This window comes from Podarcis bocagei (genome assembly GCF_964188305.1).
Source record: "Podarcis bocagei genome assembly, chromosome: 1".
NCBI classification, from domain to species: domain Eukaryota; kingdom Metazoa; phylum Chordata; class Lepidosauria; order Squamata; family Lacertidae; genus Podarcis; species Podarcis bocagei.
In genome coordinates, this window is record NC_138125.1 from 140,931,184 (window position 1) to 140,947,406 (window position 16,223).

General features: G+C 43.4%; 1 long non-coding RNA gene across 11 annotated transcripts in view; it reads right to left on the minus strand.

Annotated features, from left to right (window-relative positions):
- LOC308581600 overlaps positions 1-16,223 on the minus strand; it is a 150,130-nt gene that overhangs the window by 75,833 nt on the left and 58,074 nt on the right. For 10 of the 11 annotated variants that reach the window (XR_014005124.1, XR_014005125.1, XR_014005126.1 and 7 more), the window contains 2 exons: positions 14,034-14,106; positions 5,637-5,813 (listed from right to left, as the gene is read on the minus strand). This is a non-coding gene — a long non-coding RNA (uncharacterized lncRNA). The remainder of the gene's footprint in view (positions 1-5,636; positions 5,814-14,033; positions 14,107-16,223) is intronic. The other variant, XR_014005123.1, reaches the window with a different exon arrangement.

Consider the following 16,223-nt stretch of genomic DNA (forward strand, 5'->3'; position numbering starts at 1 on the left):
GGTGAACCAGAGCAGCGCGCAGAAACGCCATTTACCTTCCCGCCAGAGCGGTACCTATTTACCTACTTGCTCTTTTTAGCATGCTTTCAAACTGCTAGGTTGGCAGGAGCAGGGACCGAGCAACGGGAGTTCACCCCGTCACGGGGATTCAAACTGCCAACCTTCTGATCGGCAAGTCCTAGGCTCTGTGGTTTAGACCACAGCACTACCCACGTCCCAGTATATAATGTATTACAGGAGTCTTATTTTATGGGGCCACCAAAAGATAGTTCGCTGATGCCAGGCTCTGTCAAGACAGAGTGACACGTGGTCCACCACCCCAATCTGATGGGAGGTGCTCTGTGCTAGGGCAGGAGCCTGCATTGCTACGAACAGAGATAGTTTAGGGGCGCCACCCCCCTTATATGCGACCAACTTACACACAACCACATATGCGTACAGCACCAGGAAATAATTAAATCCAAACCCAGAAATGGGGAGAGAGAGAGCTGAAGAGTCCTCGTGGCTCATGAGGAGATCATCCCCAGAGCTCGAAGAGGACTTCAGTGAGGGCAGAGGAAGCCCCAAAGAGACTGGAGGCAGAGCAGGACTTGGTTTGTGCTCAGCCTCCTCGCCATAAGAGCCAACTCCTAAGGACCACAGGGGCTTTGGCCCCCACAATAAAATATTTGAGGGGGCTGCCCCCCAGTTGGTGGGGATTGCCATTCAAATGTTGTGTGTGCACTGCATCATGCAATCAACTATGTGAGGCAGGGCTTACCTGCCCCCCCCCATATTTTATTCAAGTTGGCACCCCTGCTCCCTGCTGCTGTGCTGGGTAGCGCAGCAGCCAGCGCCACTTCCCCACGTGTCCTCCAGCCCCCTGCCAGGCCCAGAGCTTCAAATCTAGCTGTGGATATTTTGGATATAGTATTTTTGGTATGGGTTGAAGAGAGTGGCAGAGAGGGCCTTTAAAGAGGGTTTAGAGGGTGCTCCCACTTCCAGAGGGCCTTCTCAGTAGTCGCACCCGCCCTTTGGGAAGCAAATAAGCTATCTGACTTTCAGAAGACATCTGAAGGTAGCCCTGTACAGTCTAGGGAAGTTTTTAATGTTTATGTTTTACCGTGCTTAATGTATTAATTTGCTGGAAGCCACCCAGAGTGGCTGGGACAACCCAATCAGATGGGCAGCTTATAAATAAATTGGTGTTGTTGTTAGTATTATTATTATTATTATAATTAATATTAACACAATTTCACTTATGCGCACACAGACCCAGATCATAGCCCCAATGTAAGTGGGGAGACGCTTGTACTGCCAGAATGTGAACTTGTTTCTCTATGAGAATTGCAGCCCCATTCAGCACAGGATGAACTCCACTAACATGGAGCTCCCATGAGCCACCCACCAACAGGACCTCTGTTTTGTCTGCACTGACGTCATCCATTCCATTCCTGCACACTGGCACTAGTATAGCTCCTCATCACCTCACCGGAATTGGATGAAAAAGAAATCGAATTGCCCTGTTGAAGGCAGCTTGCACCACTGGTGCATTTGACGTGATGAGAGACGGTGCTTTATGGAACTTCCTTCCAGCTGAAGTCAGACAGGCCTCTTTGAACTAATGAAGGTTTTTAATTGAATTCCAACTTTATAGTTTTAACTTACTTTTGGTTTCATTGTTTCAATTACAGATGGCAGTAATTAAGCTTCATATAAATTGTCAAAACAACCAAACGAAATAAAAATGTTAGTAAATCCGTGCGAATGTCCTGGGCTCAGCGCCCAGTGGGTTGTGCTCTGAATGTATTGCTAGCTCAGTCATTAAAAAAATAAAATAATTTTCTAAATAAAACATTTGCCTCAGTTATGAATATAAAAGTGCCAAACTAAACTTCTCTCACCCTTCTGTGGAAATGTCAAAGCAAGTTTTCACAGGACTACAAGTGCCCTTGGAGTTATCTGGGCTCAAACCCGGAAACAAAAGAAAGATGTTCTTTCACTGCTTTGCCTAGGAGCTGCTTCCGGGAAAACTAAGGATTGGGGGGGGGGGGCTATCCGCATGAGGGACAGTTTGGTCTACTCTAAAAGCAAGGAGGGGTCATCTTGGACAAGGGAAGAGTCTCGTCAAGCCTTGGATTGGTTTGTAATATAATCTAAGATCAGAGAGCTTCTGAGTTAATCTGAGGTGAGCAGAGGAGAGCTTACTCATGCAGGACACAAAATGCCACAGAGACCAAAACAGCCATCTATTATTTCACTTCCGCCTCTCTTCTCCTTTCTTGCCTTGTCTGCTCTGCTGCAGCTTCCCTTCTTTATCCCTTCTTTCCCACTAAGTACTGTGGCTGTATTTTAAAAATCTGTTTGAGGAACTGGCATTGAACCCAAACTAACAGCTAGTTCCCACATGCATGTGCAGTCCTTGGTTTCTCATCACTTGATTGCTCAATGCAGCTGAAATGTGCAAACTGGCCAACTCCCAGGGATGTCACAACAATTCAACAGCTTTGATTCCAGTGTGGCTATTAAAGTTACGCTGGTGTGTTAAATTCTCCAAAACACATCCATTGTCTGTTTCTATCTGACTCACTTTCAGTTTGCAAAAACAAATTATTTGTAGCTGGAAGTGGAAACACTTGTACAAGGTAATTGGAGAACTGAGAAGGGAGGTGTGCATTTGAAGGTGTAAGCAAATGCAGTTCATTAAAAGGAAAGGGTGCCATGTGCTTGCAATTCTTAAAAGTATATATACACAAGAGATTCCACAGTCTGGGTGGACATCCAGGAACTATAGCAGAGAGAAGTTGATTCATGGAAATAAATGAATGGATGAGTTTTCGCACCCCTGCTGAAGTCATTGAAAACAATTGTTAGAGATGCTGTGAGACAAAAGGAAAGCTGGTAGATAGGTAGCCGTGTTGGTCTGCCATAGTCAAAATAAAAAATTAAGTTTGGTAATTACAACTCATTACCAAACTTAAAACCATTACAACTCATTACCAAACTTAAAACCATGGAAAGACCTGGGCTGAACAAAGACATTGGATTCTTATCTCACTATACATGACTAAACCATTTCTCACCTTCTCACCCCTTGCCTTTTCCTGTAAGACCTATTACAGTCCTTAAGAGTCGTCAACAGGCTCTCTCAGCTATCTGCCTATCTCCCATTCGCACCCTCCCTTCTGAGTAACACCCCTCCCCACCTTCTCACTATATAGAAGGATCTGGCAACTTCTGTTTCAGTGTATCTGAAGAAGTGTGCATGCACACGAAAGCTCATACCAAGAACTAACTTAGTTGGTCTTTAAGGTGCTACTGGAAGGAAAGCTGTCAGTGATGTCTGATCAGCAATGACACATTCACACATGCAAACCTTCACTTTTGGATGAAAGAACCCTGTGTGAACAGTCCCTTTGATTAGATGCTCTTACACTGCAAAGATGCCCTGATTGCCCAGAATTTCAGAGTGGGCTACCGTACCCTCATGGTAACTTCTTGGCACCTATATTAGAATTCCATCATTAACTCTTTTTATTTATGCTACACACTGCCAGCCTGGTACAGTCTTCTATTTCAGACATTACTATTTTTTGCGAGCTTAGAATGGAAGATGCCTTTGATATTATAGCAATATGGGTCTGTCGTACTCACACGGCATTTGATTGGCTCATTCCAATTTCCCTGAGCCGTGATCAACTCCACGAATATTTTAAGATCTAATATTTTAAGAAACATCTGGTTTTCCTTAGGGCTGTTATGGAAGTGACAATATTCAGAATTAATAAATGGCTGTTGGGGTCAATTTCTTGTAGAAGAAATTGTAGAAGACTTTCTTTAAAAAAAATATGGAGTGGTACATCACCAAATATGTAGACTGTGAGCTGCTCTAGATTTTGCCCATGCATTCCTAGATTTATGCACACCTAGATTTACTGGTCACCACAAGCTGTGAGCCTGCCATTCCAATGAAAGGCCAGCGTAAAAATGTTGAGCTACAGATTTGTGTTTGATCCTCAAAGGATATGGACCATCATTAGCTCCCTTCAGTCTTGATGGACCGAAGTACTACCTGCCCAAGTACTTTTAGGAAAACTGTATCTTCAGCTGGTCTCAAATGCAGCGTAGTATACTTTGAAAGGCGTTACTGAGAGCAAATGTTCTGACGGTTAAAGTAACACCACGTTCTATTCTCAGAGCCTCTGGACTCTAAAGGGTCTTACATCAAGGTCAAACAAGAGGGCTGTGCTTTCTCGCTATCTCTCTTGTGAAAAGGAAGCAGGAACAGCAGCTATTTAAGCCTTCTGGCTCACCCTCCATCTGCCTATGCTCCCCACAGTGCTTGATGATTACCAGACTTTGAACAAAGCAGTTTCACAGGGATATGGAGAATGTTGCGCAGAGACGCCTCATTTGAGGAGTAATGATGGGCACCAATTTACTTTCCTTTGTGGCATGTTTAGTTCACTTGCAAATAAGGCCCTGTAATGTATTATATATCCCCAGTCCCAGCAACACTTATTTGCCCCCAAAAACTGAGGAGGCTCAGTTGGCAGTGGCCACTGAAAGGAAAACATATCATTTAAACATTGCTTAAAACCTACAGCGGCTTTTAGTCAGAGCAGAGGTACCATCGGAACTGCGTTCATCATCCTCTCTGATTATTCACACAGCTGAGAAGAAAGTTGCACTTCAGCAACCTTTTACAAATATCTAAAAAATAAAACTGGCAATTTTTTAAAAAAAATACTGCTGCAACTTTGCCATATAGATAGGGGAAATAATCTAGGGGTCAGAATGCAGACGCCAATGCCATGGGATCTAGAATGTGATTTCCAACAGGGCACCAAATCACTCTTGCAAAGCCCTGTGTGATTTGTGCAGCGTTCTCAGTAGACCACAGGCCAGCTTGATGGTATCCATGCTTGCTTAGAATGTGTTGTGTATGAGCAAAATGGCAGCCGTGTGTCCAGTTCTACTCTCTGCCCCTGTAATGTTTAGTGGGATTTACCTGTGTCCCAATGCTACAATGCTGTGCATTTCTGAGAACTCACTTAGAGGGCAGCCTATAAAGACTGCAAGGAAATAAATGAAAATGTGCATACAATTCTAGCCTTAGAGAGCTCTTCATATTCCCCAAAACATTTTGTTACCCATAAAGAAGGTACTGGCAAATCAAAAGAGACCCATAAAGAAAGCCTCAGGAGAAAGGCAGGAAAATAGTATTCTGAGTCCTCCAGTGTGGATTTAATTTTTAACTTGTAGCCCTATGCCTGGCATTGCTTGGGAATTCCACAAAACCAAAATATCGGCGCAGTTTTGTAATCTGAGTTATGCCCTGCAATTATTTTGCCTGTATTGCTAGGTGGTGTTGTTCTTCCACTTGACATATATCCCATAGAATCCTAGAAGTCTAGAGCTGGAAGGGATCCCAAGGGTCATCTAGTCCAACCCCCTGCAAAGCATCTGTGAGAGATGGCCAGCCAGCTCTGCTTGAAACCATATCGTCTAGCCCTTTGGTGGTTTTATATTTTGATTTTATTCTGAGACCTGTGGGTGGAAGGCGGTATATACAGTTAATAAAGAGTAAAATGATAATAGCCCTAACATCCAAAGCAATAGCAAAGAGGAGGAGGTAGAGGAGGAGATTTACTCACCTGAAGGTGCTTCAGTGGTTTGTATTTGTTCACTCTGGGTGCAGGATACAGAGTATCCTGCAGTTGCGTGGAGGTATTCTCCCCAGGTCTTAATAGGATGTTCCTTGTGCGGTTCTGTGGAGATTTGTTGTTGTTGTTGTTGTTTATACCTCATCCACTCTGGGCCTTATAGCATATCTAAAACATAAGAAAAACATCAAGTGTTTAAAATAGGATTACCAGGTGTCCCCAGTTCCCGGGGACAGTCCCCAGACTTGCAAATCTGTCCCTGGCAAACGTGGCAGCGGCAGCCTCAGCAGCCCGGAGCCAGCCTGGTAGCACAGTTGGCTCTGGCTGGCTTCAGGAGCTGCTTGCTGCCGCCGCCACTGCTGAGGGGGAAGCAGGGACGTCCAGCGGTACAGATCTCCTGCCCCCTTCTCCCTTCGTTTTGACAGATCGGGAGAGGCTCAGGAGTCGCAGGCAGGTGAAACATAAATGCTTTGCGTTTTTTAAAAAACTGGGAAACGGCCACCCGCCCACAACTCCCAAGCCTCCCTTGATCAGTCAAAACAAGGTGGGAAGGGGGCACAGGTTGAGGCTTGGGAGTCACTGGTGGGCAGCACACCATAGCCCAGTTTTTTAAAAACTCAGGGCATTTATGTTTCACAGGGTGCAAAAGAAGGGCTTTGCACCTTTATACAATATACATGTGTGCTTGTGCCCAGGGTCTTTCGCCTCACCATCCCCATTACTGACTCCCTGTTGCTACTCAGCTTCAAAAAAAAAAAAAAAAAATGTCCCCGGATTCATTGAAAAAAATCTGGTAACCATAGTTTAAAACCTCCCAAAACAGGGCTGCCTTCAGATGTCTTCTAAAAGTTGTGTAATTCTTTATTTCCTTGACATCTGAAGGGAGGGCATTCCACAGGGCGGGCGACACTACCAAGAAGGCCCTGTGCTGGTTCCCTGTCCCTTCCCTTCTGGCAGCAGAAGGCCCTTGGAGGAGGGCCTCAGTGGGGCTGAGCAATGGGGGTGGAGACGCTCCTTCAGGTCTAGTGGGCCGAGGCCATTGGGGGCTTTCAAGATAAGCAGCAAGACTTTGAATTCTGCTCGGAAGCACAACTGAAAGGCAGCTGTCATATTTATAACACTTGGTATGATATTTACAGTATTATGCTGTCTGCTACTGTGGTGTAATAGTCCTTTAAGAAACCTGTAGGCAATACTTGCTGAGCAAACACAAAGTGTGGCCAAACAGTTCTGTAAACTGAACTGGGACCTACTATTGGTGCTTTGCCATGTCTGAATCTTATTAATAAATGTTGGTGTTTGTTATGTACTGAAGTTCTCACCCTGGGCCAGCAGGGGGATACTGTAGATAGTTCAGGTCCACATATGCAAATAAGGGATCAAAAGTGACGTTCAGTGATTGGATAGTTACAGAAAGTTGTTACAGTTACATTGTACTGGCTGAACCCTTCAGTCCAGTTCTGTTCTGACCTGTAAATAAACAAGAGCTGTTTGGAGAATCACTGTGTCGTCTGATATGTTCACCTACAACTTAACAGTGTTTATAGAAGACTTGGATATGCTGAGATCTAGCAACAATTAGCCACTCTCTCATCTGTTGAGATACCAAAATTTATTTGGTAATATGTTGCTGTTCAGAGAAATGCTATATCATGAAACTTTGAAGAAGACAGTTTCTGCTTTTATCTATAGACATTTGCTTAGTACTTTTACCCCCACCCTCAACAATAATGCAAATAATGATTTGCATAAATTAGTAAGTTTCTGTTTAGGGTTTTTGTTGCTCTTGCCCATATAGTTTATCTGATTGCAATATTATTTATCACAGAGCTTGCATGTGTGGCTCATATAAATGACTGGCAGCTGTCTAGTTAAAGCTGCTTTTGAGAGAAAGAGATGCGCTTGCCTATGTGTTCAGAGGAGGAGGAGAAACCAATGAAGAAATCTGGCTTCTGTATGACTGACAGCTGAAAATGTGCCCTCAAGGCAATATATGAAAACAAAATCTTTCTAATCCCTAAGGAAATATCGCATGATCAGCAACACAGAAAGTGCTACCTTTTTGTAGCACCAACTGTTTGAAAGTGAACTCAGATGTAAGCAGTATTGCATTGATATATCCACCAAAATTACTTATTGATTCTTGTGAATGTTATGGCTAATATCCAATTATTATCTACCAACTCTGTCAAGAAACTCAGTGTCACTGTTGATTCTAATGACCTGTAAGGAATACATTAAAGACCTACTTCTAAAGCTGTTTTTCTCCATCTCAGAGTATTACCAGGCTGAGACCTCATGCTTTTGTTGTGGCTGCAATTGATTACAGCAATTCTCTGCTGGCTGAACTCCCAGCTCATGTTCTGTATCATTTTTGTCTCATATATAACAATGCTGCTGGGATTTTTTAATTTATTTTTACAGGTACTAAGATATGTCATGGTCTTCTTCTTTTTCAGCATCTTTTGCAATTTTTTAATATGTTTCTGGTATATACCTGGTCACAATCCTTTCTCTTTGACATAGTAAGTAGATTGCTTCTGAAGTGCTGCAAATGCAGAGATGTGCCAGAACAACAATTATTTGTCTTTATTAAAATTTCCTCGGATGTTTTGTTTGAGGAGGAACTTTCAAATATGTTCAGTATTCATTTCAGGTAGCAATTTATGTTTGCACAGAAGCCTCCTGAGCAATTGTGGGGTTTTTTTGTCAAAAGTCCTGCCATTCCTTGAAAAACATCATGTTTGAGGCAGAACCCTCAAATTCACCTCAAATTTCTTTAAGGCAAAGCTGTGATGGCAACTTGACCCAACAGAGTTTGGTGGCCCATCTCCTCCTCCTATTCCTCACTCAGGGATTCATTCTTTTCTAGGTCAGATATGTAAGCCTCTCTGGCAAATAAATACACATGGATGCTGACGAGCTCCTCAGAAGACAGAACAAAAGGTCAATAAGATGAATGGATTCCAGTGTCATGTGCCAAAACGAAGGGTGTCACCAGTTGAGGAAGTCTGAAAGTGAACTCAGATGTAACTCAGAGGGCTGCTTACCAGAGCTGGAAAGATTGCAGGAGGGTCCTGAGAGTTTTCCAGGGCCATACCACAACCTTGCCAGACTCCAGTATGCAAGGAGGCAACCACCCTCTGGGACACTGGGTTTACCGGGCTTTGGGAAGGTGGTGTGAAGGCTCTGGGATGCTGTCAGAGCCCTCAGTTTCCCTGCCCAAAGCCCTGTAAGCAAGGAAAACCTGCTAGGTGTGAAGGTGGGGTGAATAAATAAATGCAGAGCAGAGAACTGTGAGTTTCCCCAGCTTGTCATTTACTTATTTATTTAGCCACATCCATGTAAGGTTATGGTCTCGTAAGTAAAGCAAGCGTAAACTGCGAGCTTCTTGTACCATGGATAGGACCCTAGAGCGGCAGGCTGCTGGTTGCATAAGAATGGCTGAGGTTGTAATGGAGCACACCAGCACGCCTGTGGTTAATGCGATAGAGCGGGGGGGCGGGCCGGCGGCTGGGTTCTGCTTGGTGCCTGTGAAAAGCCACTCCACAACCCAGGGGAAGTGTGTGATCATGTCTTCAGGCATTTCGTGCTTGAGCAAGATTCTGCAGTTATATCGACAGTTGTTTGCTTTCTGTGTGCAACATCACATACAGCAGACAGAGGCACACTGGGTTTTATTTTCTTTTGCTGTCATTGATGGGCTCCTATATATTACATGTTGTTTTTTTAAAAAAAGAAAAAAACCCAGTGGGTTTCCCAATCATTTTATTAAATGGAAACGAAATGTTAGAAGCAGTAACTGCCTCACATTCAGAAAATGATCATTCTAGCTGCACATCTACAGTAAATGTAACAGAAAATTCAGTCGCACAATAAATTCCCCCACATTAGGCGCATGGAGAGTTTCTGGTTAGCTATTATTGCACATCTTCAGGCTACTGTGAAGGTGATGTATTGCTATTTTTAAAAAGTAAACATCACTTCTCATTTACCTGTCAGAGTTTGCTGCATTGGTATAGGTCTTTAACTCTTCTCTGTCCTGCAACCCTTTTCATTATTTGAACACTTACAATCTGGGCAGTTACAGATAGGTAGCCGTGTTGGTCTGCCATAGTCAAAATAAAGAAATTCCTTCCAGTAGCACCTTAAAGACCAACTAAGTTAGTTCTTGGTATGAGCTTTCGTGTGCAAGCACACTTCTTCAGATACACTGAAATCTGGGCAGATTTCATGATTTTGAAGTGGTGGTGAGGATAGGCTTAGCAACTTGCTAGACACCTGGACCCATCCAAGTACAGTCTGTCCCAGTTCTCAGTGGGCTCATATTCAGAGAAGACCCAAGAAGGATTGAAGTCCTGCTATTTCAGTGAGCACTTGAGATCTTCCTTTGACTTGAGGAATCCTTCTTGATTCTATGATTCTTTCCTCCCCACTCAAAGACCAATCCCACTCAATCCAAGTGCTCTAGCTTCTCCTTCTCCTATATACAATTCTGTACAAGAGCCTCTGTTTCCCTTGGTCTCCACCATGTCACACTTTAACACTGCATAATTGCACAAAGTGCAAGTAGATAAATAGGTACCACTCCGGCGGGAAGGTAAACAGTGTTTCCGTGTGCTGCTCTGGTTCGCCAGAAGCAGCTTAGTCATGCTGGCCACATGACCCAGAAAAACTGTCTGTGGACAAATGTCGGCTCCCTCGGCCAGTAAAGCGAGATGAGCGCTGCAAACCCCAGGGGCAGCCACGACTGGACCTAATGGTCAGGGATCCCTTTACCTTTACCTTTAACTCATAATCTTAGAAGAATCATAGAATCATAGAATCTAGAGTTGGAGTAGACCACAAGGGCCATCGAGTCCAACCCCCTGCCAAGCAGGAAACACCATCAGAGCACTCCTGACATATGGTTGTCAAGCCTCTGCTTAAAGACCTCCAAAGTAGGAGACTCCACCACACTCCTTGGCAGCAAATTACACTGTCGAACAGCTCTTACTGTCAGGAAGTTCTTCCTAATGTTTAGGTGGAATCTTCTTTCTTGTAGTTTGGATCCATTGCTCCGTGTCCGCTTCTCTGGAGCAGCAGAAAACAACCTTTCTCCCTCCTCTATATGACATCCTTTTATATATTTGAACATGGCTATCAAATCACCCCTTAACCTCCTCTTCTCCAGGCTAAACATGACCAGCTCCCTTAGCCGTTCCTCATAAGGCATCATTTCCAGGCCTTTGACCATTTTGGTTGCCCTCCTCTGGACACGTTCCAGTTTGTCAGTGTCCTTCTTGAATTGTGGTGCCCAGAACTGGACACAGTACTCCAGGTGAGGTCTGACCAGAGCAGAATACAGTGGCACTATTACTTCCCTTGATCTAGATGCTATACTCCTATTGATGCAGCCCAGAATTGCATTGGCTTTTTTAGCTGCCGCGTCACACTGTTGGCTCATGTCAAGTTTGTGATCAACCAAGACTCCTAGATCCTTTTCACATGTACTGCTCTCAAGCCAGGTGTCACCCATCTTGTATTTGTGCCTCTCATTTTTTTTTTTTTTTGCCCAAGTGCAATACTTTACATTTCTCCCTGTTAAAGTTCATCTTGTTTGTTTTTGCCCAGTTCTCTAATCTGTCAAGGTCGTTTTGAAGTGTGATCCTGTCCTCTGGCGTGTTAGCCACCCCTCCCAGTTTGGTGTCACCTGCAAATTTGAACAGGATGCCCTTGAGTCCATCATCCAAGTCGTTGATAAAGATGTTGAATAAGACCGGGCCCAAGATAGAACCCTGTGGCTCCCCACTACTCACTCTTCTCCAGGATGAAGAGGAACCATTGATGAGAACCCTTTGGGTTCGGTCAGTCAGCCAGTTACAAATCCACTGAGTGGTAGCATAGTCAAGACCGCATTTTACCAGCTTCTTTACAAGAATATCATGGGGCACCTTGTCAAATGCCTTGCTGAAATCAAGGTAGGCTACATCCACTGCATTCCCTTCATCTACCAGGCTTGTAATTCTGTCAAAAAACGAGATCAGGTTAGTCTGACATGACTTATTTTTCAGAAATCCATGCTGACTATTGGTGATCACAGCATTCCTTTCTAGGTGCTCACAGACTGTTTGCTTAATGATCTGCTCCAGAATCTTCCCTGGTATTGATGTCAGACTGACTGGGCGGTAATTATTTGGGTCCTCTCTTTTCCCCTTTTTGAAAATAGGGACAACATTTGCCCTCCTCCAGTCTGCCGGGACTTCGCCTGTTCTCCAGGAATTCTCAAAGATGACTGCCATTGGTTCTGAGATCACATCTGCCAGTTCTTTTAATACTCTTGGATGCAGTTCGTCTGGCCCTGGAGACTTGAATACATCTAAACTAGCCAAGTATTCTTGTACTATCTCCTTAGTTATTCTGGGCTGTGTTTCCTCTGCTGAATCATTTGCTCCAAATTCTTCATGTCGGGCATTGTTTTCTTTATCAGAGAAGACTGAGGCAAAGAAGGCATTGAGGAGTTCAGCCCTTTCTGTGTCCCCTGTTTGCATTTCACCATCTTCTCCTCTGAGTGACCCCACTGTTTCTTTGTTCTTCCTTTTGCTACGGACATACTCATAAAAGCCCTTTTTGTTGCTTTTAACCTCTCTAGCAAGCCTGAGTTGATTCTGTGCTTTAGCTTTTCTGACTTTGTGTCTACATGTGCTGGCTATTTGTTTGAATTCCTCTTTGGTGGTTTCCCCCCTTTTCCATTTTTTGTACACATCCTTTTTTAATCTTAACTCAGTTAAAAGTTCTTTAGATAGCCACCCTGGCTTCTTTAGGCACCTTCCATGTTTCTGTCTCATTGGTATTGCCTGAAGTTGTGCTTTTACTATCTCCCTCTTAACAAACTCCCAGCCATCATGAACTCCCTTTCCTTTTAGTATTACTGTCCATGGGATCTCACCCAGCACTTCCCTAAGTTTTATGAAGTCGGTTTCTTAAAGTCAAGAAATTGAGTCCTAGTATGCTTGGCTGCTCCTTTCCGCTGTATAGTAAACTTCAGAAGAGCATGATCACTCGCGCCTAATGATCCTTCCACTTCTACCCCACTAACCAGGTCATCAACATTGGTTAGGACCAGATCTAAAATGGCTGTTCCTCTTGTTGCTTCTCCCACTTTCTGGACAATGAAGTTGTCTGCAAGGCCAGTGAGGAATCTGTTTGACCTTATGCTCTTGGCTGAGTTTGACATCCAACAAATATCCGGGTAATTGAAGTCCCCCATTACTACTATCTCCCTTCCTTTTGCATGCTTGGCCATCTGTTCCAGGAAGGCATCATCTATGTCCTCCGTTTGGCTTGGGGATCTATAGTAAGCTCTCACAATGAGGTCTCTGTTATTCTTCTCTCCCTTACTTTTGACCCAAATGCTCTCACTTTGGCTTTGAGGTCCTAAATCTTGGATCTCTTCACAGGTATGCACATCCCTGACATATAACGCCACTCCTCCTCCTTTCTTGTCTGGTCTGTTTCTCTGAAATAGATTGTATCCCTCCAAGAAGAAATTGCAGGTTTCATTATTTCTGAATGAAAAGTGTACATTTCCCTAATACCAAATCTAGCACAGAGAACACACAAGGGCCTGTTTTTATTTCATAACAAAAATGGAAACGTTTCTGTATTTGTAACAAAATGGACTGTCCAACTCAATTTGTAAAGGATGCATTTGAAAATCAAATGCCCATGACGATCACTGCGCAAGTGTTGTGTCGCTTTCAAGACATCAGTTTTCATCATAACACTTTTCACATGTACCCTGCTATCATGTTGGAACTAAACCACTCTGACATCTCAGCAGTGTTGATATCATTTAGCTAGCAGGAAGTTATAAAGCTGTGAATTGAGATGAATGGATTTCTAAACTGTCATCTTGTATTTCATTTTGCATAATGTACTAGGGTATCCAATTGCATTTGAAAAATATATAAAATACTAAAGGACTGATGAGACTAGATCACTTGAATCATCCATGTTGAAATTGGAGGCAGTGAATGCTTATTAGCACCATGCTCCAGGATACAGTCTAAATTTTTAATAGCTGTTAGACATTTTGAGTACCCAACTTTGGCTGATCTTTAAAAATAGTTCTGTTTTAAATGAAAACTGACTCTTTGAAATCAAGACCTCCTAGCATTCAGGGTGTTAAACATTTTAAAATGTATTTTCCAGCTTGATTCATAACACAACTAAGACTAGGTACGGTAACTGGACTGAAATTAGTTTTCACCTTGATTCAAACACTTTCAGCCCCAGAAGGTGAAAAATTAAGATCAGTCACAGATCTGCTTCCATCATCTGAAGAACCGCACCATAGAGAGAAATTGCTAAAATCACACATTAAGGTAACAAAGTAATTCTACTTACTACAAGCTGCAGGTCCTCCACCTCGATCCCGATTTTCCTCAGTTGATTTGGGATGTCCCTCTCCATTTCTTGACTGCAAAAGATCAAGACTATATATCAAACTCCATTGCTCTGCTCTTGTCTCAGAGAAATCCACCAGGATCCCTCAACATTCTAGTCTATTCTGGAGAAAATACTCCAGTCGCCTGCGGCCAGTTTTTAAGATAGGCTGCAACTGGGGTTCCAATTGTGGCACAAGCATGCAAAAGGTCAAAAACACTAGAGGCAGATGACATGGTCTAAGACAGGTTGAGGGTCAGGTTCCACATCAAGTAAGCTGACCTGGAGCTAGAGGAGTTGGGAGTCAGTCATGGCTGTATAAGAGCTGGTGTATGGTATCAACCGATAGTATTCAGGTTGTGGGGTTAGCTGACATATTTAGACTAGAATGGCTGTGAAATTCCAAGATTTAAAAAGAAGCACAAGAGTTTTGTGTCTTTTTTTAATGCCTATCTTGATTTTTTCCACTGAAACAGATGAGCACCACCTGGACAACATGACCAAATATGCACCACATTGCCAATTCCCATGTGTCAGGCTTTGCATACATGAGCAGTTACAGCAATTGCCAAGAAAAGTCTACAAAGCTTCCTTGCATTTAATGACAGGTGTGATGTCCCCATTTATGGGGTCCCATTTATTCCAAGGCTGGGTAATAGAGGAAATATAGCAGAGGGAACTTTTACAAAATCAATGTGCTCAGAAGCATTTTGGTGTTTTTTTTTAAAAAAATGTTTTTTTCAAGTGCACCCTCACACCTCTAAGAGTCCTGTATAATTGCTGTAATTGGTGAGAGCAAATTTAAGCTGCAGGGCTGTGAGTTGGGAGACCCATTTGCTTCCCTTCTGAAGGATCCCGTTTCCAATGAACAACTGCACTGCCCACTCTGGCAGTCTCTCGGTTGGATTACTGCAATGCTATATGCATGGGGCTGCCTTTGAAGACAGATCAGAAGCAGCAGAGGGTGCAGAATTCAGTGGTCAGGTTGCTAACTGGGCAAGACAGTCCAAACATGCAACCCCAATTCTAGCAGGACTGCAGTGGCAACCAATTAGTTTCTGGTCTTTGGTGTGTTTTATTTGTGCATTTTATATAATGAAGAGCTGGGGGAGGGTGCTTACCCTAATTCTGACAGTGGCGGGAGTTGACATCAGTACTGGACTCAGCCGGCTGCAGGGGCTGGTGGGATTGCTCACCAATCATTTTAAATTTTACATGGGCTGCTCAGAGCCCAGAAGAGTGGGGACCTGGCTGGGCTAGTCTTTGGTCTGGTCCACTCGCAGGGCATAAAAGCTGGCTGGCTGTGCTGCTATCTGGTCGCCGTATTTGGGATAGGCCTGCAAATAGCTATAACTTTAAAGGGAAGGGAGAAGGAGTCCAGGAGAATCCCTGGATCCTGGATTCAAATTACTGATGTAAGCAAAATAGCTGGAGTTGAACTTTTGTGTAGCCCTATTTAATATGATTTATGCTTTTAATTTCCTTAACATCTCTAAATTGTAAATTAATGGGTTGTGGGTGCCTTTTAGTATTACAGAACCTGAAAATAAGCTTGGGAGATTCAACTGAGTGCTTTTACTTTGTAAAGGGAAAAATGGTTCTTTTTTATCTCTGAGAGCAATCCACATGTTGGGTAAACTGATCAATTGCTGACTAGCTCCATTCAGGCGGGCTCATTTTGTCTTCTCCCAAGATTTAATCCATCACACTGTTTTTTTCTTGTCAACACAACCAATGAACATCCACTTGATAATGAAGAGCCACAAATGCTTGGAAACAAATGTAGTTCATTAGGTAGAAAGATAGCCTGGCTGTTTAGGTAGCAGTGGTGGTGCAGAGATATCTAAGAGCAGGGAAAGAGCATTTCTGGGATTATACACTAAAGAAAAATTGCCAAATGGCTATATGCATCCCTGGCATGAAGGTCAATGCAGTGGTTATAATCAGTCATGTTTTGTGTGATGATACTCTCTGGTACAAAGAACTGCCCATGGTAGCCATTTTGTGCAGGCACTTTTTTCATTTTTTACCATTTTTGATGATGTGTTAGGCCTCAAACTTGTATGGAACGCACATCATGTGATCTGAACCGGGCCGGCCCACCTACAAGGCAAGGTGAGGCAACCGCCTCGGACGGCAGGATCCACAGAG